General features: G+C 46.1%; 1 long non-coding RNA gene across 1 annotated transcript; it reads left to right on the top strand.

Annotated features, from left to right (window-relative positions):
• The first annotated feature begins 2,911 nt into the window (after positions 1-2,911).
• LOC148056720 (uncharacterized) lies at positions 2,912-7,063 on the top strand. The gene is made up of 5 exons (XR_015702817.1): positions 2,912-3,037; positions 3,253-3,360; positions 3,821-4,089; positions 4,971-5,136; positions 6,930-7,063. It is a non-coding gene; the product is annotated as an uncharacterized LOC148056720 (long non-coding RNA).
• Positions 7,064-26,632: the final 19,569 nt, after the last annotated feature.

The following is a 26,632-nucleotide window of genomic DNA, read 5'->3' as shown; positions in this document are numbered from 1 at the left end:
CATCCTCAAACCAGCTCATTTTCTCTTCCCTGGAATTTTTGAGTGGTTGGGTGGCATTTGATTATCATTGGCTGGCATATCTGAGCTCTGGGGTTGAGCATAAAGATATTTTAAATTTAATAGGTTTAAGATGTCATTATTTCCATGCTGATGAATTTATACTTGTAACCAGAGAAACTTAGAGCATTTAATGAACTTATTTAGATATCACGGTGTTAGCTTTAAACCCAATCCTGAGTATAAAATTAAATCATGTTGGATAAAAACTAACACCCAGAAGCAAAAACTGAACTGAGTAAATGAATGAATTTCAAAAGACAGAATAAATACAGACGTAAGGCACCTAGGGGACAGATTTACTAAGAGTTTTTGCACTGTTTTTAATGGAGCTTGTGATAGCATGAAAGTATTAAATCTGATTTACTAGAAAGGATTTGTACAGTATTTCATTGTCTGCTTCCCAGTGCTGGCAGCCCCTTCCCCATCTCTCCCAGCCCGCTAGCAGGAACTCTGGACACAGCCCAACACCTCGGGGAGAAAGCTCCAGCTTTGCTGAGGAGCATGCAAGCAGCCAGAGAAGAAAGTAATGCAACCGTTCGGTGATCCAAAAGGATTAACAGTGTGATTCTATGAAAATCAATTCTAATTCCAAACGGGTCGATGCGGAGCGGCCCCACTACGCCAGCCGGGAGACGGATGCTGCATGCTCACCCACAGGACAGTCCTGTCCGCCCTCCCCAGCGCGGTGGGGGTTTGGGTTTGCCAAGGCTGAGACCCCTCTATGGGAGCTTTGAAATCTCCTTCCTGGTTTCCTCGTGCCACAGCTTTTCTGAATATCTTTTAAATCTTGCAAACCTTCAGAGTTTGTGCAAAGAAAGTATCCCCTTAGTAATAAGGGAGACTTCAGTTTTCCCCATAAAGAGCTGGTCATGTCAGGTGGGGTGATGACACACAGGCCAGGTTTGGAAACACCAAAGTGACCTTTTTTTTTGGAAACAATTAGAGAGCCCAGGTGAGGAGAAGCAGCTCTTGATTTACTCCTGAGGACCTCATTCAAGATGTAAGTACTGATGAGCTGCTCTAGTAGTGACTGTTATCAAATTCAGCATGCCTATGGAAAAAACATCCTACCATAGCTATATTTCATTTTAAATGAAGAAGCTAGAGGAGAGTGAGGACACAGGTTAAGAAGAAATCAGAAGGAATTAAATTACAAACTTAAAAAAAAAAAAAAAAGAAAAGTTGCCTCAAGGCTACATACAAGCTCATTTGAGAGCAATCATGAGATTGTTCATTTAACGCTTACCAGAAGCATGCAAATGCACCAGAAAGCAAGCCAGCAGTGCTGATCGACAGAAGAGAATCACCAAAAGGACTTAATGGGACTAGGCTTTCACAAGATTAATCTTCTATGGACTCGTAACAGGTAGGAAACCAGCACTAGCAATAAAGTCCTATGTCAGTTTTTACAGTGGGTGGAAACTAGAGTAGAAATCCTGTGGGCACCTCTGTTGGGCACTGTCAGCATATTCAGAAATGATCTGGAAAAAGAGGTGAGTGGTGAGGTGGTGAAGTTTGCAGGTGACACAGATTTATCCAGGCTAGCCAGACCTAAAGCAGAGGTCTGCAGAAGGATCTTAAAGAAATAAGTGGCTGGGTGATAGAAACTGGCAGGTGAAATTCAGTGCCTGTAAGTACAAATTAATGCCCTTGTTAAAACAGGTCTACCTACATATACAGAATGATGGGCTTTGAATTAGCACTTACCGTTAAGGAGGAAAATGTGCTGCAGCCTTTGTGGCTGCTCTTCTCCAAACGCTGGCACCATCCTCACGGCCACAGGGAGTGTGGAGGAAGGCTCCGAGAACAAGGAGCATCAATATGCCAAGGTTAAATCCCTGCACACCCACACCTCTGATCCTGCCTGCAACTCTGGTTGTCCATTGCAGAAAGGCTGCAGGAGAACAAGAGAAGGTATGGGAAAAGCAACAAATCTCATTTGACATAGGAACCAGTCCCTGTGATAGGAAAAACTGAATATGTTTAAGGGTCTTGCTTGGAAAGGACATGATTGAAGGGAAAAGGGTAGAGGTCTGTGCCGTCATGAGTGATGTGAAGGTGGCTAGGGATGAGCGTTGCTTGTAATGCAAGACAGAGAGTGCCAAACTCCCGGTTTGGGGAGAAGAAGGCTTGTTTCTTTATTTATTAATTTATTTTGAAGTGCAACACTCAGCTGTATCACTGAATGATCAGCTGCCAGTAGAGCGGGTCAACAATTTTCCAGCAGAATAGTTTTCCGAGCCACTTTCTGTTGGAAAATGCTGATTCGATGGTATCAAGATACTCTGTGGGATCATGTCAATGCCATCAAAGCCGTCAGCAGAAGCCAGACATCTGCCTGCCCTCCTTACCTGCTGCCCAGCTGGCTGGCTCCCTGGGACAGCTGGGCCTCCACGCCACAGCCAGCAGCCCATTTGAGTTTTCTTTATTTTGTCGTTGTTCTATTTATATTGCTTTTCCCCCTCCATTTTCATCTTTATATTTTATATCCAATGTACAGCATTAGAAAATCCCCTGTTGCCTATCAGAACAGCAAGTGTCAAATCAAAGTACAAATCATGCAATGAGAATAATTTATATTATAATTTAAATGAGTTTTAAACATGCATTTTAAGGTATAAAAATATACAAATGTAAAGAATATGTACAGTAAAAAGTTGGTTTTGGCTTTATTTGTATATCGTGTCATATATTAATATAAAGTTATATTTTATGTTGCATAAAGGTTGAGTCTGTGAAGACAAAATCATACTTTATATTTGAATTCCTTTCTAACTCACAGGGCTAAATGGAAATGGTGTTTTTGTAGGATGCAATTTCAACATTTTGCTGTGTTCGGTTGCTTCGTTTCACAGATGTTTCCATGAAGAGCAGGAAAGATGAACTTGGATGTTCTCTCTGTTTAAATGAAAATACCTGTTCTTAACCTGAATCAAGGCTAATGTACCACACAAAATAGATGAGTCACATTTTAAAGGTAGGTGGAAAATCAGCCATATCTGGGGTAAAATGAGCAAGCAAAACCCCTTCCTTAGTCAACCCATCACTGGAAATGAGAGCAAGAACTAACTTTGTAATATACCCATCTTTGTAATCCAAGATGGGAAGAAATCAGAAGAAATAGATAACTTTGTGACCTGGGCTAATTTCCAGCATTTTTATTTTGCCTGCAACAACTAACATGTACAACAGAGCAGAAACCTGCACCTAGGTGAATAGCGCCAGCGCTGCGGATGAGGTTGTCGCTGGCTGCAGGTGGTACCAGCTCTCGCGAGATAACCAGCCCTTGCTTATCACTAGGTAAGCAACTCCTTTGCAAGTCTCAGCATGCTTATTTTGATTTGAAAGACTTAAGTTGGGTCCGTACAGTCACGTGAATGATTTGAAAGGTTGATTTTGGAGGTTGTTCTTCTGCTGAGCTGGTGGTGCTGGAGCAAGTTAGTGCAACTCCCTGGGTGCAGTGAGCTGCAGGAGGGTCTGTGCCTGGCGTCCTCCCCTCACGGCAGCACTTTGCCGCTGTGGCGCAGGTGAAAGCAAAAACGCCGTCTGCTCCAGCAGCATCTGTAACTCTCCCAGTGTTTGGGATGATTATGAGTCCAGCTTGTCATGCTTATGTGACTCCTCTGCCCTCAGAGGGGGGACACGGGGAGCCGGGTGATGGAGATGGTGTTTCAAGTCATACACAGTAAGCCACATGGGGATTCCACCCCACCATCGTCCCCAAATTTTGTGGTCACCACCATCACTTTTCTCTTTCTAGGGTGATTATCTGCAATAAACTTGAACACTTGGCTGAGATAACTTCAGTGCAGGGAGCTGCCATGCCATGGGCCACCATTAGCAATTAAAATTAGATAAACAATTAGCCTGTGAACTTGGCACTTGGACCACCGCTGCCTCGACAGCCGCCGCAGGAGCCTCCCGCAGGCGCTGTACAGCCTGGCATTCCCGGGGTCAGAGCAGCACTGGCAGGTTGGGATGCGGTGGGATGCCTAGAGGAGGTGCCAGCATCAGCGAGGGGACTCTGGGGTATATAGTGTTATTTATTATGCCTTCGGTTTCTTTTTCTTCTCCCTTTCTTCATCAGGGCACTGGAGGGAATAGACACATGCTATCTAATTTCCTAATTTTCCTGTTGGCTTTCTGGCTTTCAAAATGATTGCAGCAGAAATCTATAAAATGAGGATGAGGGAAGCAACCTTAATACCACTGTAAATCTCCAAAATGGATGCAGAAACACAGTACTCAAATAGGAGTAAATAAAAACAAGGAGAGATTCATTCCAGTTTTCTCCTCTGTAAACCTACTGGCAGCTTGGAATTATTCAGAAAACAACATTTAACTGAGAAAAAGGGAACCCTGTAAAATAGTAAAGATTATACCGTAAAGCTAAGCACCCTCCATAAATCATAGCTGGGAACATTGCTAAGTTATAGGAACCTGCAGATGGCTGTCATTAAAGGGAAAGAGCCTCTCCCGGCTTGGCGGGCCACGCTGCGCCATGGTGTACAGCTACAGATTGAGCTGCTTTCATGGGGGAGCCACAAAAGTGGTTTTAAAATAGGAATTTCAACCAGAAGCCATGTGAGCTGTTCAGCAGGACTCAGGCTTATTGAGAAACCACAGCGGTAATTTCAGGCCTGATTTACAGGAGACTCTAATAAGTCTCCCTTGTCTAAAATAATACAGCAATAGTTTATCGGTAGTGCACGTCCAAAGCGAGAAGAGCGGGCATGGGGCAGGGTGTTCTGGTACCAAGCCTGGTGTTAGCCCCATCAAAAGCAGGGACAACCTCTGCCCGTCCAAAGGGATGAGGGCTGCTGGACCAGGTAAGGGGCTGGAGGTCCTCTTTCCCAGCTGGCGTTTGGGAAGGGGTCAGGACAGACCAGTGGGCTCCTTCCCCACTCCAGACACATTCCTGTGTGCTCACCTGAGGCATCGCTCGTTTTCCCTTTGCGATGAACTCGTCTGGGGCTTCGACTCGAGAAACAGCGGGGGAGATGCTCAGAACAAGCCTGCGAAGCTGAAAATAGCACACACCGGCTGCTGCTGCTTTCAAGATAAAGATGTCACCAGGTGAGCTCCTCTAGGATTACATATTAAGCCACACCATGACGTAGCGTCAAGTCACTAAATAGCCCCCCTGGGACAGTGCCATCTATCTAAGCCGTGCATTGCAGATGTGCAGGGATGTCTGTGCCAGCGCTCAGCTGCAGGGGGCTGGGGGGGCTGCGCTGGCTCCCCGGGAAGGGCTGAGCCAGGCGTCACTTCCCAGAGGTGGATCACACTATCTGCTCACTCGCAAGAGCCTCTATGGAGACTTAATCCTAAATACTGCGCTGGAGCACAAGCACTCCCCGAGTGGTCCCACGCCAGGAGGTTCAGATGTAGGTCTGGCAATCAAAATATGCAGCGTGTAACCAGACCTCCACGAACCTACCCTTGTTTTGAGGTTGGAAATGCTTTGCCCCACTTAGCCACACTCACCAGCGCTCATGGTTTTTCAAGCTCGCTGTTTCTAAGAAGATCAGGAGCCTTTCTTGATACAAAATGGCACAATAGCTGATGGCATTTATTTTAACTCTTTTTCCCCCCGTTTCTATTGTACCGTTCTCACTTTCCTTTGTCAGCGTTTCCGCAAGAGCATCAGCTACCTGCGGGTGCTGGCACAGGCTTGCTGGGCGCACTGCTCACCAGGCCAGGGGCTTTCCCAGGTGCTAACCAGGCCCCCTGCGAAAGCTGTAGTCACAATGCTTTCCAAAAACACGGCCAGAAGGAACTGGATCCCACAGTATTTTTCTTCTTCTCTGTCTCTGGGTGAACTCGAGAACTGCTCACTGCATCTCTAACTGTGTTTAGCTCCTTGTCACAACCCCCTTTTGCGCTTCGGTAGAAAGGACATCACCAGCAGATGCAATTTCTTTCAGTGCTGGAATTGTGTTTATTTTACTGGAATTGTACTCCATTTATCTGGTTGCAAAGGGACTAGGCAATTTATATTGGCAGCACTGAATGTACTGAGATTGGCAGTGGTCGGGCACTCTGGCTTGTTACCCAAGGAAAGTTCAGCGCATACTAATTTATCCCACCATGGAGCAGCAATAGAAGAAATGTACAGTTGGTATCAATCAGTCTTACATTAGTAACACTGTAAACATTTTTTCAGATGGTAAAAGATCCAATAAATCTGCTTTATTCTGTTTCATTGTAAGGTCCAGTTCTTCCTTTCCATCATACAAACAACTTCCAGGTAATGGAAAGGGTATTGCATTCACCATTCACAAATCACAGTTTGACCTATTATTTGTAATTTTCAGTGCCTGCCTTCTTATGCGGTGTTCATAAAATGAGATTAGAGTGATTTACAATAGTGAGAGATGGAACAAGACTAAGAGGAGATGTGACTCATTAAACATTATCCTGTGGCTGTTGGAAGGGACCTGCATCGCTCAGGAAGATGTACTGTGATTTTCCAAAGCGGTCTAGGGGATTTAGATATACCTTTGAGGGGTTTCAGCACCAAATGTCTGTGTTCCATCTGAAAACGTGACCCACCAGCCCTGCTTTTATCTTGTATAAAACCAATTCAGATTGAAGGCTTCCAAAACTCCTTTCCGACCCGCTACTCTTCTTAATGATATTGCTCTAAAATGGTGTCCTTTAAATGTTGTGTCACTGAGCTTTTCAATAGTGAAAAGATACTTTTATTTGCATGCAATGTAGGGAAATTATACTTTGGTTGTAATTTATGGTGCTTCAAAATTATCAATATTAGTTAGGGTTCAAGTGCTTAGCTGCTGTATCTGGACTTAAAGATCTTGCTTCCCTGGTGGACCAACTAAAAATACTCTTATCTGTTCTGTTAACAGGCATGAATTGGGCTTCGTCGAGCAAATGAAAAAGAAACAGGAAGGACACCCAAGGGTTTGTTTTAATGACCAAGGAAACGAACTCCCGCAGAAGCCGGGCCACCTCCTGGAGTCACGGCTGGTGCTGGGAACAGGTGAGTGGGTTCCTCTCCATTTGGAGGGTGGTAATAGCCCCCCCGGTTTAGTATCTCCTGCTACTTGGTTTTCTATTCTTGGGCACCTGCATATTTCTGCCAAGCTGTTTAGTGCATCTCCCTAAAAAAAAAAATTGCTTGTCAAGAAGCAGTGCTCGCTTCTGTTCTCTCCGAGCCGACAGGATCTGTAACAAATGACTCACATGCAGTAATTACACTCTATTTCTTCCTATCTTGCATTGATTATTCAGATGTAGAAAGAACAGTTCTCTCTCGAACAAAAGAAAAGATCTGATGACCCAAATATTGGATCGTTGTTATTTTTTTTCTTTTTTTCCCCCCTCCTTTGTTTTTCAGGTACTGTTTACAGCCATGGTATACTGAGGAGATGAAACATTTATAAACAAAACCTCCTGTCAGAGTGCTTGTAGTTTATGTTTGTTTAAAGAACAATTTTGTGTCACCTCTTTGTATTTTAATAGTCAAAATAAATTTTGCATAATAATTCAACTCCTCTCTGCTGCCTGTAATGACTATCTGCATTTTTCTGATGGATGTTTGTATTTGTTTCCTATGATTTACATGACCTGACGTCTCATATAATGAGCTTCCCAGAGCAAATGCCATTTGTGATACTCTGTGCAGCACTAATCTATCATTTGATGACCTTACAAGTACTGGGGTCATGGATTCAATCAGTAAAATGTTTCAGGGTGTAATTAATTAATTCCCCCCCCTCTACAATTGTTCACTTAAAATTTGATGAAAGCGATGCTTTTTCATAACACTTCTTCAATACATACGGTTTGTTTGTGTAATCAATCACGCTAAGTTGGGGAGTTCTTAGTATTCATGGCTTTGTCTTGCTTGAAACTTTCAAATGTTTATTTTCCAGCATAATTTAATAGTTTAATTAGCCAAACAACTAGCTACTGTACTTTTGAAAGTACACTAAGGTTGTGATTTAATAACGTGGTTTTGCCTTTGCTAAAGCTGGGCTGGACTGCGCTGTGCAGGCAGCGGAGCCGGTCCGGCTGCGAGCGGCACTGCTGAGCTGGCTGTGTCCTGCGTCAACCGTGCACGAGGCTGAGCCACGCCGCGGCCCGTTGCAAACCGCGATAGATCTGTTGGCTCTCTGCTTTAGGCTTCTCATCAAACAAAAAAGGGAGTTCGTGGTCTTGGCCTTTAGCATCCTTTGCTTGTGCCTGTATTGCTTAAAAGGTCCTGCAAACATCAGATGGGAGGGCTGCAGATGACGGCTCTCTTGCATAGAGCTGTGGATCAGGCCACCCTCTGGAGGTATACGGGTTGTTTCCAGGAGTCTGTGGAAAAAAACTAACAAAAGCTAGGCTTAAATTCCCTGTCCTGGGATTTGCATCTTTAGCAGAAAGACGTTGGGACCTGCACACTGGGGAGCACTGACACCCACTGCAGCAGCACTGCTCGACCTGGTGCCATCGTCGTAATGTCTGTCTGTCCCAGAAGCCCGGCTTTCTGGCGAGCTTCTCCAAAACAAGAGCATGAGCTTCCTGGCACCTGAGGAACACCACAAACCTCAGCTCTCCACTCCTCCCACAAAGACCAGTTTGATTCCTGATCTTTCTAAAGCAAAATGCTACACTTTTTAGCAGCTCTCACCCTGGTGATGGGAAATGCAAAAATCCAGATTTTTGCTGCTTTTCTGGAGCACTAATTAAAGATATGCCAGGGTGAGGTGTTGTCTAAAAGCCTGCACTGTATAGGTGAGACACACACATGTCCCCAGCCCTGGGGTATGTTATAAAGGGTCTGGCATTTATCTCTGTCTTTGACTTTGTGCTGTGTTTTGCAGATTTTTGTTAATAACAGAAGCAGGTGTATTTTTGTGTGTATGCAACCACCCTTTCACCTAATAATCTGAATCTCTAATTTACAGATGGCTCTGGACCCGTCCTCCAGGACTCTGTTGGGAAAATGAGATGCGATCTTTGCCAGCAGCACTCAGGAGTGAGCTGCTGAGGCAGCTTGCAAGGAGCAGAAAGCCCTCGGTGGCTTCACAATGAATTCCCCGAGAGGCTGTTATTATGTTAACAAGTTTTCTTCTATCCTATCAAGGTCTTAGTGAATTTTTCTGTTGACCATTAAGGCAAAGCAAGACAAAACACACTGAAATTGAGAACTGAGTGCTTATGGATGGAAATCCTATAATGTTATGATTCAGTTTCTCTTCAGGTAAAGATGATTGTTTCTGCAATCTTGCTGTTTGGCTCCCTGAAGCCCGGGAAAAGACTCGGAGGGAGGGAAGACAGAGATGTGGGGGAAAAAATGAAAACTGGGAGAGTATCCCAAATCCGCCTGATAAATTGGGCTTGGAAGAGGCACCGGTATGTCTTTAAGGGACAGCAGCCCTTTAGTGCAGGACAGTCGAGTTTGGAAATAACACTAGCAGCATCTCCCTGATGTCGGTGGCTTTTGTAAAGGCCATCACACAACAGCAAAAGCTCTTTAGAGTGCGGATTTAAACCGGTGCTGGGAACACATTAGATGAGACCAGACTACTAACCCCATCCCTGCTGCTGGCTGTTTGCTGGACTAGGGTTATCCCGCGTGGAGCTGGCCCCATACCAGCATGGCCTGTGTAGGGAGGAGGCCTGGGGAAGAAGGTGTGATGGGGACAGAGGCTGGGAGGTGATTCCCCGATGTGGCTTCAGTCACTGCTTCATGACTTGCTAGAAAGATCTCTTTCTTACAAATGATGTTTTCTTTCCACTGTTTTGAACACACTGTAGGTAGTAAATCACAGCGATGCTCAGTTGGAATAATGGACTGATACGAAGTAGTGTAGCAATGTGTTTTGCTCATAGTCTGTAGCCATTACTTTGATGGAAAACAGGCAGGGAATGAAGTGGTCTGACGTGCTCAGGGGTAGCATCTTAGACCATCCAACCCCACAGTGCAGCTCATGTGTATAAACACACATGTAGGCATTTGCAGAATTCAGGCTTAATATGTTATTTCACTGGGAATTGGCTGTATCCAGCATGAGACGTGCTCAATATTGAGAATAATACAGACAGGTCTTTCTATATAGACTATAGCCATTGCTATAAGTGGGAGATCGCTGTTGCTGCACAGGCTTCTTGCAGTGGTATCTGGGCTATGTAGGATCTGTGTTTTCTTTGAAGTATTAGAGGTCAGGAACAACTAGTCCCAGCTAAGAACTAATTGCTTGGAGCAAAATTTCTCTATAGTGAGAAAGTATGGCAGTAGCATCTGAAACTACAAAAAAGTCACTGTGCTTTTTGCTCTATCAGCAGACTTTAATGAAATTTTGAAGGGGGAAAAATTGCTTCTTGGCTTAAAGCATGAGCTATGTTATTAATCTCTGCAAAGGAGTTTTATAATTGAAACGCCGATGGAACGGCAGCTCTACTGACTCAAATGATGACCTAACAGTATCTAACATAAGCATATATGAGGCTGCATAATGCTATGTCATGATCGTAGAGTTCCCAATAATTCAAGCAGGTTGAAAACTACAACTTACACTCCTAGCTAAATTCAGTTCCTTTAAAATTGTTTTCGCCATCCTTATGGCACCTGGTTTCTGTGTGATACCATAAGGACCTGGACTGTCCCACGGGGTCACACGTACTGCAGGCGTTGTCTTTGGTAGGTTATTGGCGTGGATTATGGAGCCTATTGATAAAACAGCATTAGCCTGTGCTGTCATTTTTATCAGTAGTTTTAAAAAGAAAAGTGATTTTTGTACTTACACTGACAGCGTCTGTGGTCTCAGGTCAGTAGCTGGCCATTAGGAAAGACAAGAGCGTTCTCCATACTACTGTCTACATACTACCCACAGCCTCTCGGCCAAACTGGGCATTTGAAAGACTGCTTCTTGGCCAGATTAGCTTGAGGGCCTCTTGGCCAAGCCAGAAGCTCAGCTTTTCCCAGCGCATCCTGGTCTGCATATCTTATTTTGGGTTTTTGCTCTAGTTTGCTGGTTTTGCTCCAGTTTGCACAGCCCTAAGGAAACCACGACCTCAGATGGCTGGCGCGCTTGGGGAGGCCTGCTCAGATCTGCTCTCTGAAACGCAGACATCTAATGGTAATTTTTATTCTGCTTTCTCTACATTTTCCTCTTCTTGAGGTTTCAAAAAAACTGTGAAGAAAAAGACATACTAGTCTCAGCCTGTGCCTTTCTGTGTGCATTTCTGATTAATACATGCCAACATGCCTTCATTATTGCCCTGGTTTGTACCTACCCGTCAGATATGTAAAGCAATGCCAATATCAGAAAATCTCATCATCTTCTTCCCTTTGTTTGAAAGTAGGTGAATGTGCAAATGAGGTAGGATATAAAAAAAAAAAAAAAAGACTGAAAAATAGCTTTGGCTTTTTAAATAACAATTTCCTTCCCTAATCGGGAACACCAATGTTTAAGTGGACAAGAAATGCAGTGTGTACTCTCCCTGCCTCATCCTTTTCATCCAGGCATTGGGGGAACTTCAGGAAGATGAGAGGTAAAGAGGAGATGGGAACAGAAACCCATCTTGGAAGGGAGAGCTGGGAGGCAGCGGGGAGCTCCTTGCTGGTGGGAAAGGCAGCAGCGGGCATTGCATGGGCAGGCAGGAGCTGCCATGCTCCTGCCTGCAAGCTTTGAAATAATGCCAGTTATTTCTGGCATTATCAGATTTCCGTCTTGGCTATTTAGGCCTAGCATTTCTCCTTAAACAAAGCACATGTTTCACTTGCCAAGCAGATGCTTCTCCATGCGAAGGGCAGGAGAACCAGACCTTCCCTGGTGCCACAGACCAGACCTGCTCTGCAGCACCATGGTGGTTTCCCCATGGAGATGAGCTCCAATTCGGACCCCTTGCAGGTGTCCAAGAAGCTCTTCCTTAAGGTTATTGAGGAGCTGTCAATGCCACAGAGACCCACATTTTGCTGCTGTCTCCTGATTCTGAGAGCTTGTGAAAAATGATGACCTGGTTGTATTGACTGGTTTAATATCTTCACTTTATATTTATGGTACATGCAGTTCTTTGTGCGCCTTTTAAATGTTACATTAAAATACAGAGTGGCACCAGCTTTAAAGAGTTGAAGCACAAAAGCTCCTTTCCTGCTCTTGTCTCCTATCGTGAAGAATTTGCAAAACTCTCAGGGAGGCTCTTGAATTACAGCTCTTCCTCTTCCTCATGATGCATGGAGAAAATAAATGTATTATTAATCTGCCCACTGTCAGAGATCTCTGCTCTCTCTCTCTCTCTGTCTGTACACAGGGAGACAGATTGACAGGAACAGCAGACGTATGCAGAATTGCCTAGCGTGCGCTCAGGCTGGTGAATCACCAAATGCTGGGGATGATGAGATGCTCAGTTTGAACCGGGGCTGCACAGCCCTGAAGGGATTTGGTGTAGGAAGGTAGCCGTGAGGAACATCTTGGTCCCGGACCACAGCATCCTTCAGATGTTTTCAAGAAGTCTTTTTTTTTTTTTTTTTTTTTTTTTTAAGGAAAAGAAAAAGCCTGTTGATTTGGGGACAGCCAGCTTGAGACATGGTGAACTGCATTTTTAGAGGACTTTGGAGGATAGCCTGTCTGAAGTGTGTGCCTGCAAGGAGGGGAGCAGGAGTCAGTTTGGGTGCAAGCCCCAGCACTTGGTAGGGATGCCAGCAGCAGTGGTCTGAAGAGGCTCAGGTGAAGGGGACATCCCATCCCTCCCTGAGCTCCTTGGTGTGTGCAGAGCAGCCCGGTGCCCCTGCACGCACACTGGCTGCACAGCTGTATTCCTGCTGGGACTCTGCCCTCTTTCTGCTCCAGTCCAAATGGCATGGCTCTGTGCCACTACCTACACCTGGGAGAGGGGGGATCGAGTGGGACTAGGATCTCAGCACAGGCTTGTTTTAGCTTTGGAGAGCAAGAGCCAAGGCAGGAGTTGGCAGAGGTGAACATGCCTCCGTTGTGACTCAGCCCCTGTGAGATGCGTCTCTCCCCTGGGGGAAGCCCTGCAGCACAGAGCACAGCAGCATACATCTGCGTCTTGCCGGGACTCCTGCCGAGCTCTGACTTGGCTCCCAAATAAAAAGGGATTTAGTCTGGATGTGTAAGCATGGGCTTTCCCATGGGGGCTGTGAGATGCCTCACCTGATGAGAGGGATTGTGCTCACGAAGGAAAGAAACTAAGGCAAAAAGCCTGGACTGGAAGGTGATACTCAAATCTCCATGGGTGTGGGTTACTCTCAACACCTGCTGGGTCCACCCATGGAGATGATGACCCTTGGCCACGCTCTACTCAGATTGTCCATCCTCATTCCAGCTCAGTGTGCTGCAATGCCCAGCAGGAGATGGGGTGCTGGCATGTCCCAGTGATGCCTGTGGGTATCATGGCGTGGGGATATTATTTGCTTGCTCTGCTGTGCTTCTCCATCCCGTATGGACGGGTTCCTTCATCTATGCATAGCTCCAGTGGGAACACTCTCACTCTTACATGATATTCAAAAAGGAACTGGTTTTATGTCGTATCATGCAGGTCCTTGGTGGTTTGCTTTTTGCAGCTCCCTGAGCTTAGCTGCAGAGCTTTACAGCTTCTAGAAAGCCTAGATTTATCTGCAAGAAGATGACGAGTATATCTCACCCTCGTATTCCCCCAGATCGGAATAGCCTGTTGGAGTACCTGGGCGCCAAGCACTGCCATGCTACGGCAGCAGAGACGACCATACATGTGTCGTACGTATGACATGCAGCATGATGGCAAGGGGCATCTAGGGAGCTTTAGCATCTCCCAGTGCCTGTGTAGTAGAGATCCTACCACCTTCTCAGCCCTCCCCTTGGTTATACAAGAATTTTGGCTTGTGGCTCTGGGTTCCTGGGGGCAGGAAATTTTGCCTTTCCTGGGCCAGAGCACGAGGCTCAGCACGGGACAGTGGTTACAGGACATCTGGTTGCAGTGGGCTTAGAAAAGCCAGGCAAGGTGTTGCATCTTGCTCACTGTATGCATCCCTGACAGAGCAGAAGAAGGGTGGGAGAAAATCTGTGCTTGCCACGTGAATTGGTAATGCCTCTTTTATGGCTCAGTTTTAATGTTTTTGCTCTGTTGTTATTCTGCTGGTGCTTTGTTAGTTCTGTTTAGTGCTTATCGAGGCCATTCCACTCCATATTGCGTGCAAAGAAATTGCTATTTTCTTCTAGAAGTTCCCATTTCTGTTTCCACCTGTCTTCCAAACCCCTTTGGAGGATGGACAGGGTCTGTTCCCATCCTGAGCACCATGGGGTGTTGAGAGGGAAGGTCATTTGTATTTGTATGAGCAAGTTAACAGTCTGCAGACACGTATCAATGCTAATTGATTTTCTGTCTCTTTTCCATGTCCAAATGATCTGCTATATCACTGCTATAAATATCAATAACCTCCTGGCTGAAAAACATGGCACAAAGTCATAGCCTTGTTGCTGCATGTGCAAAGGGCAAGAGAAACACCAGCTGCTGATCATCTTGTAGGTCTTGTACACTACAAGTGTCATAAAGAGGCAAATGAAGCTGCTGACCCTGTGAAAAGAGAAGTTTAGAAGGAATGCAACATATGAGGAACGTAAGAACAGTGTGCCTTGATGTGAACTGTCTGGCAGCCCTGTTCAATGGGTGGGTAAAGTTGAGAGATGCCTGGGACCTCTCTGATAGTTTGGTCTGGCCTAGAAATCCTAGGGAGAGGAGGGTCCCTCCGCTGAGTCTTGCATAAAGCCAAATTTCTTGTGCTTGACCAAGGCCATACCTATTACTTGATATCTCTTGAAGTCGAAGCTCCAAGTGTTAGAGAATTTATCACAGCCTTTGAGCTGGCAGGTAATTACCTTCCCTCTTAAAAATGAGGCTTACCTTCATAAAAAGGGAAGGCTTGGGAAGGTCTGATTAAAAACCTGTTCTCCTTGCTTTGGGCAACTTCTGAAGGATCACATGGTAGAAGGGGAAATACAACTTTGTCATAAATTTGCTGTCAATTAGCAGAATCATTTTGACAATCCTAATAACAATCCTATATCTGATACTCATCCAATTAATATTGAACTGATTTCCTGGCAAATAGCCATCACTGATAAAATGTTAAGGGAATTCTCTGCTAAGAAGCGGGTAAAAGCTGTTCTGTGAGAAACAGGCGGGCAGTAAGATGGTGCACGGTCTCTACCAAGGCAAGTTTCACGAAAGCATTGCATGACTGGCTGTGTTTAATTTTGCAGTGAAGGAAAGGCCACCAGAGGTGGTTGCAGTGTTGCTGTGCTGATCTTAGCAGAGATGTTTCCATACTAATATCTCCAGCATGGCGCTTTGGGCTGACAAAGCTGGGATGTGTGGCAGCTGTGTCCTGCTCTAAGAGCACCCAAGGAAGTCCCAAAAGGAACTATATTTTGCAACATGGTAACCTGCACCCCATTTAACCAATTTGCTCAAAAAGTGTTCTGGTTCATTAGGCTGGACAGAAATGGTTAGTCTCAGAAATCAGGGACAATTTGAAGAGCCTGGAGAACAGCCCTCATCTGCCCAGTGCTCTGGGAACGCGAGTGACATGGACTGGGTCGTGACGTTGGGTCAAGTAACAAAAGGGCAGATTCTGGTGAATAAAGTGCTGAAGGAAGGTGAGATAATTCATGTCAGTCAATGCAGGGCTGTGAAAACATTAACATGATGTTGTTTTCTCATTAGATTACACCTGAGGTCAATAAAAGCAATAGTATTGACCTAGTATATGTAGATGTCTGTAAGCATTTATGATTTTGCAAATTTTTACTATCGATCAAGAATGATATTTAGTCATTAGGGCACACATGGAATGGTTTAAAGAGTGGCCAGCCAATGTCCTAAACGAAAGCTGTTTATCTAATTTCTTGTTCCTAAAGAACAGCTCTTGTTCCTATGCTTTTTGTAATATTTTTATCTACAGAATGGAAAAAATATTCTGAAAGCACTGATAAGGTTCCCAAGTGATTTGAGGATTGGAAATGTGGTAAACAAGGAGAGACTCACTGATATACAACCTGGGCAGCTAGCTAAGCCAAGGGTAAGCAGATAAATATGCATTTCAAGACATGCACATACATGGTCAAGCATTTAGAAACAAAGAATGTAGGTCAGGCTTGTGGAGGAGGAGACTGTCGCAGGAAGGAAAAACTCAGGAAAGGAATGGTGGAAAACTAAATGCATATGACTTCCCACTTGTGGTTGCAGCTGAAAGACCAGTAAGATTCCCTGGGTGTATGGCTAAGTATAGTAGGCAGTAGGAGTGGGGAGGTTGTATTACCGCCGGGTTTGGCACTGGTGCACAGCTGCCGAGTGCTGTGCTCATTTCTGGTGTCCACATTTCAGAACGTATGGAGAAAAAAATTGCAAAATGTCAGAGGAGAGACACAAGAATGATCAAAGTGTTGAGAAACCACCCCATGGAGTTTGTGAGAGTTGCCTCATTTCATTTATCAAACTGAAGGTTAAGGAGTACTTTGAATCACCGTTGGTGAACATGTTGGAGGAAGGCAGCTGGGTGGTGCAGCAGAGTTCTTCCATCTCTAAGGTAGATAAATTCATGTGGAAAATAAGTTGCAAATTGTTTACAGCCAGGGCAAAGACCTGTTACAATGGCTGCAGGTTCTTCACCACTGCAGATCTTTATAACCAGATTGTTTTTTTTTCAAAGATATGTATATTCCCCTCCCAGGACCCTGTCTGATGTCTGTGGCCAAGGTGGGGTGCAGGATACCTGGTCTCCAGGCTGCTGACGAACCCCACAGACATACCTATATCCCAGGTAGGACAGCAGCTGCACTGCAGAGGCAGGCAGAGGGGCACAGGCAGGTTATCTGGGAAAGCGGGATGGTGCGGCCGGGATCGGTCCTTGGTGCACGCTGCTGGAAATGTGCATTAACCTGCCCCGCTTTGCACCTCGCAGGATGTTTGATACCTCTCTGGTTGCTTCATTGGCCAATTTGACTGCTAGGTGGTTTTGTCTGTTAAAACATCTGTTTGCATGCAATTTGTTTTCTCTTATCAATTCATCCCAGGCCCGCCTTACACTTTTGCAGGAGTTCTTTATATAAAACAATTTCTTTTCCCATAGGTCTCTCTGCCTAAAGTAATATTATAATCTAATTCCCTCTGGTAAGCTGACTTATCCAGACTTTCTGTATTCATCTAAAATCCAGCAGTATAGTTTTTAGAGATCTGAAGCCCCAAGATATCATGTTGGAGCAGCTGAAATCAGTACAGGATATCAAATATTAAAGCAGACGGGTCAGGGCGCGGTACGGTGCTCCGCAAGGGCTTCTGAAGCTCTCTGCAGTGCCGCTGACTTCTACAGAGACTACATTATCAGATCCCATTTTGCTGCATGTTTATAATTATTGCTACATGTTGTCGTTATTGCGTCTTGGATTTTTGGTTTGCCATTCCCTTGCAGTGCATCTGCACTAACAGCATGTAAAGAGCATTGCCAATAATAAATAACCCCTGATTTTAACATACTGTTATTTCAAAGGTTAGGTTATCTCCGTGACAGCTTGACATTCAAGGATCACGAAGCTTCCCCGTAACAACAATGCATGGAATGATCTAATTATGCTTTGACAGGTCATCCCACAAAACAATCAGGTGGGACTGGAGGTATTTTATCATGTTGCTGTGCGTGCTACACATCAAAGACATGAAGGTAGGAAAACTTTAAAATAAACAATGCTTTCAGGGCTAGCGGTTGCTGCTGGGGTAACCTGTCTGATTCCCTTCCCTTCCTCCTCCCACTCCCTGGATGGAGGCTGACTTGTACCAGCTAAGGTTGTAGCTCTTAAAAACTTTATCTGTCTGCTTTTAGCTACAGCAAATTGTTTAGGAAAATCCTTTTAGTGACAGGAGAATTTGGACCAAGTGCACCTGGGGCTGCAAAATGCAGCAAATAAGTTTCCTGAAATATTTGATTGAATTTGCCTTGGTGTCTTCCTTTGGCATGCTGCTGCACTCAAGCCTTACTGCTGTGGGGCTGGCTCTCTCCTTGCTAACATACCCTGTGCTCGTTTGCACTGGAAGTAAAATATATTTCCGCCGTTATAGCAGTGTTTTGTTTGCATGTTGCTTTGATTTCAGTGGTGCTGCTGGGCAAGGCAGGTGGAGCAGGTCAAGTGAGACAAGGAGCTTCACAATGCATAGTAGCTATGGTGCCCAGGCCAGGTACATTTCTGGAGTGATGGCAGGAGAGCCATTCCGCACCACCCGGAGCTCTCAGGGCTGGGACACTCCCCTCTGGACCCAATCCAGCTCAGCTGGACTCTCCCCTGCTCCAGCTGCCTGTGGTTCAGCCCTGGGTGAAAGCCCAGATCATGCCACTCCTGGGAACAGCATCACCACTTTGGCACATGTTGCACCACCGTGTGCACGCTGAGCCTGTGCAGCCCAGAGTGGCTCTGCCATCACTCATGGTGCTTCCCAGCGCATCTTCTTCTGGCGGTGCAATGCAAGTGTGCAAGTGCAGAGGGTTTTTCATCTCAGGGCCCTCAGTACCCAGCTGCAAGCTGGACAAGTGCCCACAGGTAAGGCAGCCTTGCTCTGTGCTGCCTATATCAGGTTTCCTTCACGCATGAGCTCATTTCCACTAGTAGGAATAAAGAAAGAGAGTGAAGTCCTTGGCTAAGGTCCTTTCCAATGGATGGTTCTGGGGAGAGCTTCCCTGCAGCGGCTGAATTGCTACGTGCATAGTGTAGGACCCAAAGAGTTCCACCTCGGTGCTCTTGCAGGGATGTCTTCTTTTATTTTGGAGCTAGCCACACTTGTATGCTAAATCATGACTAAATGCTTCATAAGAAAAGCACCAGCAAGACCAAGCTGATAGTTTTTCCGTGAACTGTACCTTTCGGCTCATTGCTGCCTCCTCTATTGTAATTTAGAATGAGATATTGTCATGTTCTTGGCAATAATTACGTGTGTATTATTATAAAGGTTTTGTTGATTAAAAAGCTAGAATGCACTCTTTAAAATGGTCCAAATCTTGTTTCCATTAATATAAAGGGATTATTTAGTATAATAGAATGTTGTTGAGCATTTATATGGCATTCTTCCTCTTGAAAGCACTTTAGCAAAGTTAATCTAGGGAAAAAGTCTTCTATAAAAACTGGAAGAGAGTACTGGGGTCAAAGGCACAGCTTTCAGAATCTAACATTTTATTATCATCTGCTGAAAGGCTGGAACTCCTCAAAAAGGCTTCCCAACTGATTTTGTTTAGAAGATAAGAACGTGACCTGTTTCACATGCCTGCTATGCAGGAAAATGGTCCAAGCTTCTGAACAAACCTCCAGGAGAAATATTTCAGAGAGCCTGTGCCAAGGTTTGGCCCCAAAGGCTGGGCTCTCAGAGGTCCTGAGTATTTGGAAATGTGCCATGGAAGGAGAAGCACTGAGTCAGCCTGAGCAAAAGAGGGGCCATAGGCTCTGCAGCACCTTAAAGAGGCACTGGGAAGCTTAAAAAAAAACCAAAAAGTACCTTTAGTTGTTTTTCAGATGATTATCCCATTGTCCTTGGTTATTGCCAGGTATGGTGGGTTGACCTTGGTTGGATGCCAGGTGCCACCAAGCTGCTCTATCACTCCCCTCCTCAGGAGGACAAGGTGGAAGAAAATGAGATGGAAAAAAACCCTCGTAGGTCAAGATAAAGGCAGTTTACTAAAAGCAAAGGATGTGCAGGGAAGCAAAAGGAAAACAAAAGATTTATTCTCTACTTCCCATCAGCAGGCGATGTCCAGCTGCTTCCCGGGAAGTCGGGCTTCAGGACGTAGTGGTTGTTCCGGAAGACAAACGTCATAAATAATGAATGCCCCCCCTTCCTCCTCCTTTCCCTTAGCTTTTATTGCTGAGTGGATGTCCTATGGTATGGAATATCCCTCTGGTCAGTTTGGGTCAGCTGTCCTGGCTATGTCCCCTCCCAAGGTCTCTCCCACCCCAGCCTACTGGTGGGAGGGGGAAATGTGGGAGAGGCAGCCTCGATGCTGTGCGAGCACTGCTCAGCAGTAGCCAAAGCACTGTTGCGTTATCAACACCTTTCTAGCTACCAATACAAAGCACAGCACTAGGAGGGCTGCTAGGGGGAAAATTAACTCCATCTCAGCCAGACCCAATACACCAGGTTAGAAGATGCTTCATACAAGTTACCTCCCTTTTTAAAATAAAGGTTAGTTTAAGCTTATCAAGAAAATTAATTGCCATTGCAATGTACCATGGAAAAAATGCTTTCACTCTATCCTGAAGACAGCTGTGAGGCCGTAACTCTCCTTCTGGATACAAGAATAAGTTCTTTGCCAGGGTAGTAATTATCTCAGCATCTGTCTCTTCCTTTCTCTGCTCCGGGTGAATCGAAAGCTTCTGACAAGGTTTGCAGATCAGCAAACACGAGGGAATTCTCAGCCTCTCTCCCCAGGGACCAACATTTATATCTTTACCTTCCTGTACTCTCTCTCCCTTTCCTTTGCTCCAGAAACAGGAGCCGCACCGATGTTCCCCACTCACGGCTGAGGTGCATTCCCCCTTGCTGCCACCCCGGCAATGGGAGGGTGTTTGCAAGACCCCCTTTGCCATCACCACAGGGCTCGGCTGGGACGTCACGGCTCGGCGTGGGCTCCAGCCCTGCGTGGCTTGTGCAGGAGTGCTGGCAGGAGAGATGTGCATATGGCTCCTCCAGAGTCAGGGGAAGCCACGTTTCCCCCCAGCGGGGTAAGGAGGAACAAAAGGAAAGAGTGAATTTGTTTTATGACAGTTTTACCCAAAGACTTTTGAGAAATTAATCTAACCAGCATCAGCCCTTCTCTGAAGGGCTCTCCTACAGCTCCTGAACAGCATGATGTAGTTGCAGACAACCCTGCCGCTGGCGCTTTCAGCTTACATTGTGTCCCCGCTCACCTGAAGGCTGAAATGCAGGATGTTCTGGGACCCAAAGGAGGAGCACAAAGCCCAGTTCTCCCTCCTCCTCTGCCGCTACTGCCGTGCCCTGGCCGTCCCATGTCTCAGAGACCCATGTCCTCACAGGGTGGTCTCCCAGCTGCTGTGCCGGATCCTGGAGCAGCTAATCCTCACTGCTCAGTCTCTGCTCCATGGAAACATGTCTAAATTTGTGAGCTCTCCTTACCTTTGATGTGTCACTTATGCTCTTCCCCATACAAAGAAATCAAAGCCCACAGCGCTGCAGGGTTTGCCCATTTCCCTACTGATGCCAGCATCCCTTCCCCACCTCTGGCTGAGGTCCTCTTGGCGGACCCTTGCTATATGCCTCTCCTGCTCCCTGCAGTCAAGTGCTCTGCTTGAGGGCTGAGCTTTGCTCATTATTAGTCTCTGTTTTGTTGTGTGAGATCACCGAGATGGACCCCGTTCTTTGGTGGCTGTCCCTACCGTCATTGCACGTGCTCTTTGCATGCACCTTGCTTCTCCTGAGCCGACCTGGAGAGCATCGTCCCACGGGCTGACAGCTCCTTTGTGATTGTTTTGTACCGTGAACAAATTGCATTGCTGGTCTGTGCCTTCATCCTTCCAGGTTATTGATCATACAAATTAATTAAACTGATTCCAGTATTGATCTCAATGGCAGTCTATATTTTGCAACCCAAACTGCTTTCATTTAACTACTCATTCTCATCAATATCACAGCCAGTTCTTTCTCCACTCCGGCAGCTCCATCTATACAACAGCCAATACCCACGTAATGACCTTCCAGAACAGCCCTTGCCAATTCTTCCTCTTGTCCAAACCCTTCTCTACAGTTTTCTATGGTGTGATTGCTTTTTCTTATGCTCCTAGCAGAAAAAAAGGGGTGATGCAGGCCATGCAAAGCGTTTAGATATGGAAATAATCAGGGCTGGAAAGAGGGAAATCATTCTCTATATGCACAGCAGCTTTCACTTTAAAAGGCAGCACTTGCCCATGCTGACTATGGTGCAGCTTCCCAGGGCAGAGCTCCCTATTCCAGGCAAGCAACGGGCAGGGTCTCTGGAGATGCCACGCTTGCTTCTCCTCAGAGGATAAGGCAATCTCCGTCCTCTCCAATTGCACTGACCTTTTATTGGCAATCACCGCGCTTGTGTTCGGCAGAGGTATCAGTTTGAATCTGCATAACTCCCAGGGGTCTGATATGTCTCTCTTCCCCCCCCTCCATAACTTAAAGAGAGCCTCTCTGCCTGTTTCCAGTTTATCATGATCCTCTGCCTTGAGACTGACACTGCAAGATCTATTAATTTCTCATTGCTCTGAGTTTAAAGTGAAGACCCTCTTGTAACCCACTCATAACCTTCATGGGAGAGTGGAGTATCCTTGCCAATTATCTCAGAGATAGCTTTATAAACTCATTCCCTCCAAATATATTTTACAGCGGGAATAACTCATATGAAAAAAGATTCACCTTCCTTTCAGCAATGTCACTGGAGTCACAGCAGATTCAGAAAAAGTTGAAGCACTAACAGGAGTCGTATGAAATCACACACGCTTCCTCCTTGCTTTTTGTTTTCCCTCCGCCATCCCTCCTGGCTGTCAGAGCTCCCAGTCACATCTCGAGCAAAAGAATCTACGTTTCTAAGTCCTCATGCCCTTTGATATAGTCAATTTGTGCTTACCTCCCTTCGGACCAAAAATAAATGGGAGACTTCTTCATTATCTTCCAAATGAGATGTGAAACTGAGGTCTTGACCACTTGTGATCATTAGCAAAATCCCATGGTACTTCTTGCAAGAGCAAGACCATTAGCCCTGATGTCCTGGCAGAACTCCAGTTTGGGTGATTATAATTACATTTTGTCCGCTTTTGTAGCTTCAAAGGGCTAACGCAACTTCCCTCCCTTGCTGTCCCAGCCTGTCGTGCAGGGCAGCGGCGCCGGCTGCCCGGCTCCCCCCTCCATGTGTTGGGGGCTCCTCTGTGAGGGCAGGTTGAACGTGGGTTTGCTTGGCCCCGGCAGGCTCTGGGAGAGACAGGTCATGGGCTGCTTCTTTCCCAACTCCATTTGCTTTTCTGAATCCATAGAAAGAGTCTCGTGTCTCCATGCCAGAAGCCCCCAGTCTGTGCACTGGTTGCATCCCCAGTAACTCTGCCGCTTGCTGCAAAGAGACCCCTTGGGTGATTTGCTAGGATCTCACTGTTTTCTTGCTCCTGGGCATGGCTCTGCTATAAAAATCTTCCGATACATAATCTGGGTTTTCCATTCAGCCGATGATCACTTGTATTATATGGGATTGAATAACAGGTGCCCTCCTACTATTGCACTTTTGTTTTTGTTACGTTTTGAGTTTTTACAGCCGTGCAATCAACCCAAATAACGTGCCCATCTGCTCCAGGTGGAGGAGAATGGATCTTTACCAACCTTTTGCATGTTTGCCTCTTGCACCTGTATCTAGGAGGTGTCTGTCTGCTCTCCGTAACCTTTTGGAGAGCCAGTTGCATTAGGTCCTAGGAGAACACTTTTAAATGCAAGTTATGGGTCAGGATCCAACATCCACTGCAGCCAATGGAACTATTTCCAGTGAGTGCCATAGCTGTTGAGTGAAATCCTAAGCCTATAAATAGCTTAGGCAGAGTTTGAACCATGCTGAGGGAGAGGAAACAAATTGGGATGAATTATTCTTCAGAGCTGCCTCAATGGGAATTAGGTGTCTGTCCCTTTGGGGATGTGTTTCAAAAGCATTCATGGGGCACTGTGGGGAAACCATCACGGATCTGGGTAATGCAGCTGACACCCTGTTTGTTGGCTGTGTCGTAGTCTTGGGGGGAAGCTTTAGGAAACCCAGGGCATCTCAGCTAGGTATTTTCAGATGCACGTGTGGCAAAACAGTCCCAGTGCTAAGAACTGCCTCTGATCATTTGCATTTAATGCAAATTGAGTTACAGTGGACTCTCTGAATCAGTGTTGATCAAAAGTGGGTTTTTTTTCAGAATAGCTACCAAAAATTATTCAAGATTTTTCTACAGAAAACATCGTCGTCTCTGCAAAAAAAAATGTTAAACCCTGGAGAGGCAGAGCAGGAGCTGGGAGCCCAGTGCCTCCGCAGCCCTTCTCCCCTTGGAGGGATGAGCAGCCGCGCTGCCCTGGAGCTGCTGCACACCCATGCTGGTGCTGTGACTGAGGGGCAAAGTTTGGAGCTGTGGATCTGCTGCCCTCTGGACATGCTGGGAAGCCACCCAGCTCTTTAAGACCCTTCCAATTTTCATTTTAAATCCAGAGTTTTGGTCTGAGTTCATTTGGTCAGAGACTCTGGCTTTTTTGCCTGTGTTTATTTGCCCATTCGGCTGGCTCAGTATGTTTTTCATTTCCCTGGCTCCTTTGGCGTTTCTTTGAAGTCTGATTAGAGCAAATATGCAAACCGCCTTTCCTAGTGGGAAATTCCTTCTGCAAACACACGGGTGCCAACCTGGCTCTGGAGCAGCCAGCCCAGCTTGTCCAGGGAAGCGGGCTTGGGGGGATTGTCACTACCACCCTGCAGAGCTATGTGCCAGCCAGGATCCGCAATGCCCATTCCCATTGGCATCGGGTGCGGACTCCCACGCCGAGCTGAGCCACTGCCTGGACCACACAGGTCTTTCCAACAGCATCACCTCCACTGTTGAGCAATGCAGTGACAAGTGGTGGCTGTGCCGGCGCCCGGGAGGGTGCAGGATTGGCACACTGGACCCCGGGCAGAGCAGGGCTCTCTGGCTCAGAGCTGGCACAGGCTGCACCAACCTGTGTAGGCTGGCAACGAGCAACTCACGGTGGCTGCGTCCCTGCAGAAGATGAGCAAGCATTTTGGGTCAGGGCTGCCTCTCCCCCGCTGCGAGGTGAGGAGGCTCCACACACCCAGAGGCTGCATCCCGGGCAGCCACGGAGAGGCCACAGAGTGGGCGAAGTCACGAGGAATCCTTCATTGGGCTTGGAAAGCCGCTGCTCACGTTGTGCATAGACACATTTTGGCATTATTTCTCCCTGCTGCATCCTGGAGCAGCCAAATACTGCAACAGAGAAGAACTTGTAGAAACAAAAGATATTTCTCCCTAAGCCACGTGTCACTGGAAAAGGCTTAGGCTGCAGTAAGCTTTCACTCCCCTATCTCTATTCGTAATTAAGCTTTGCATTAATATCAGATGAAATTAATGCTCAAAGCTCATTCCCTGTTAATCGAGAGGGTGGTTGCTGTTGTGCGTATGTGTTTAAAGCAGAGTTGTACCTGCTGATCTTGATGAATGGGTCATTTGTGCTCTGAGTTTTCTCTGGAAATGAGGAGGACAGTACACAGCCCCAGTGCTGATAAGGGATGCTGTTATTTTGTGTTCTGTAGCCATTTCTCCAGGAAGCCGTTGCTTCATTTGCATTGCTTTTTTAACCTTATATGCTCAGTGGGCCCAGGCGAGTCTTCTTTCTTCTTGAATTAAATGTAATCAGCCTGAGCAGCGAGGAAGAAATGATGAATGAGGACATCATTTTGGAAAACACATATCTCCTGACTGCTTATCTCAATGACATAAGAGGACTTGAATACAGTATGGAAAATAAATGCAGATGGGGGCTCAGCATATCATCGTGGAGAATAATAGCTCAGAGGGCTAGACCTGGCCAGAAACTATTTATTATTTAGAGCCTTGCTGTTGTAATTTATAAAGGTTAATCATTAAAACTTTAATTCTCCTAGAGGAAAATGGCTGAAGAGCTCTGGCATTTGTCATGCTTGCAGCAAGAAGGGACCATGGCAATGAAAGAAGCAACCTTGCAGGGAGAGCCAGTGCCTGTGCTGACCCATCCAAGAGGACATACTCGCCCTTCTTACCTGTGACCAGATCCAGTGCCGGTCGGACCTGCCGTCGGAGAGCTTTGGGGGCAAGGATGGGTGGCAGGAGGGTGCATTCAAGGAGGTGAGGTGTCAGCGATGCACAAGAAGACTTGCAGAACTGTCATTACAGCAAGGAGCCGCTGTCCTTCAGGGAGGGCACCAAATAAAGTCCCCCCTCTCGCAAGGAGCTCATCTTCTGGCCACCCTCCCGGGCTGGCAGCAGCGACTCAGAAAATGCTGCAGTGCATGAAGTCTCTAGAGGGAAAGAGAAGAAAGGGACTCAAAATAAAACTTCACGGAGTGGAAGAGCGGTGAGGTTGTCTCATCATTTCTAAGGCTACGTTTTTAGCCCAGGGTGCATTCATTAATGGCCCTATAAACCAGCTGAATAAGGAGGAGAAGAAAGGGGGAATACTTGCCAAATAATTTGCTTTTCAAACACTCCAGTGTACCACTGAAGTTATTTATTTGTGATGTGACTTCCTCTAGATAGAATAAATCTGATAAAGTCTGGACACGCAGAGCTAAAATAGCATTTGAGCTGGCTTGTTCAACACAGGTCAGTGTGTAATTATGGAAACATTCACACTTTCATCTGGAGCAGAACAGGCCACTTTGTCATGAAAAAAAAGGGGCTTTTTTTGCGCTGATAATATTAATTCCAAAAGAAACACAGTACCTTTGCAAATTCAAGTCATCAAGTCATGGCTGTGTTCTGGTGGGGGGACGCTGCTCAGCACAAGAACAAGGAGTACGGCACATCCCAGAACAAGTCCAGGGAGAGTCTACATTAAGGGA

This window comes from Nipponia nippon, unplaced genomic scaffold, assembly GCF_047370975.1.
Source record: "Nipponia nippon isolate SJK-2023a ecotype South Korea unplaced genomic scaffold, ASM4737097v1 scaffold_12, whole genome shotgun sequence".
Taxonomy (NCBI): Eukaryota; Metazoa; Chordata; class Aves; order Pelecaniformes; family Threskiornithidae; genus Nipponia; species Nipponia nippon.
This window is presented reverse-complemented; position numbering and strand designations above follow the sequence as displayed.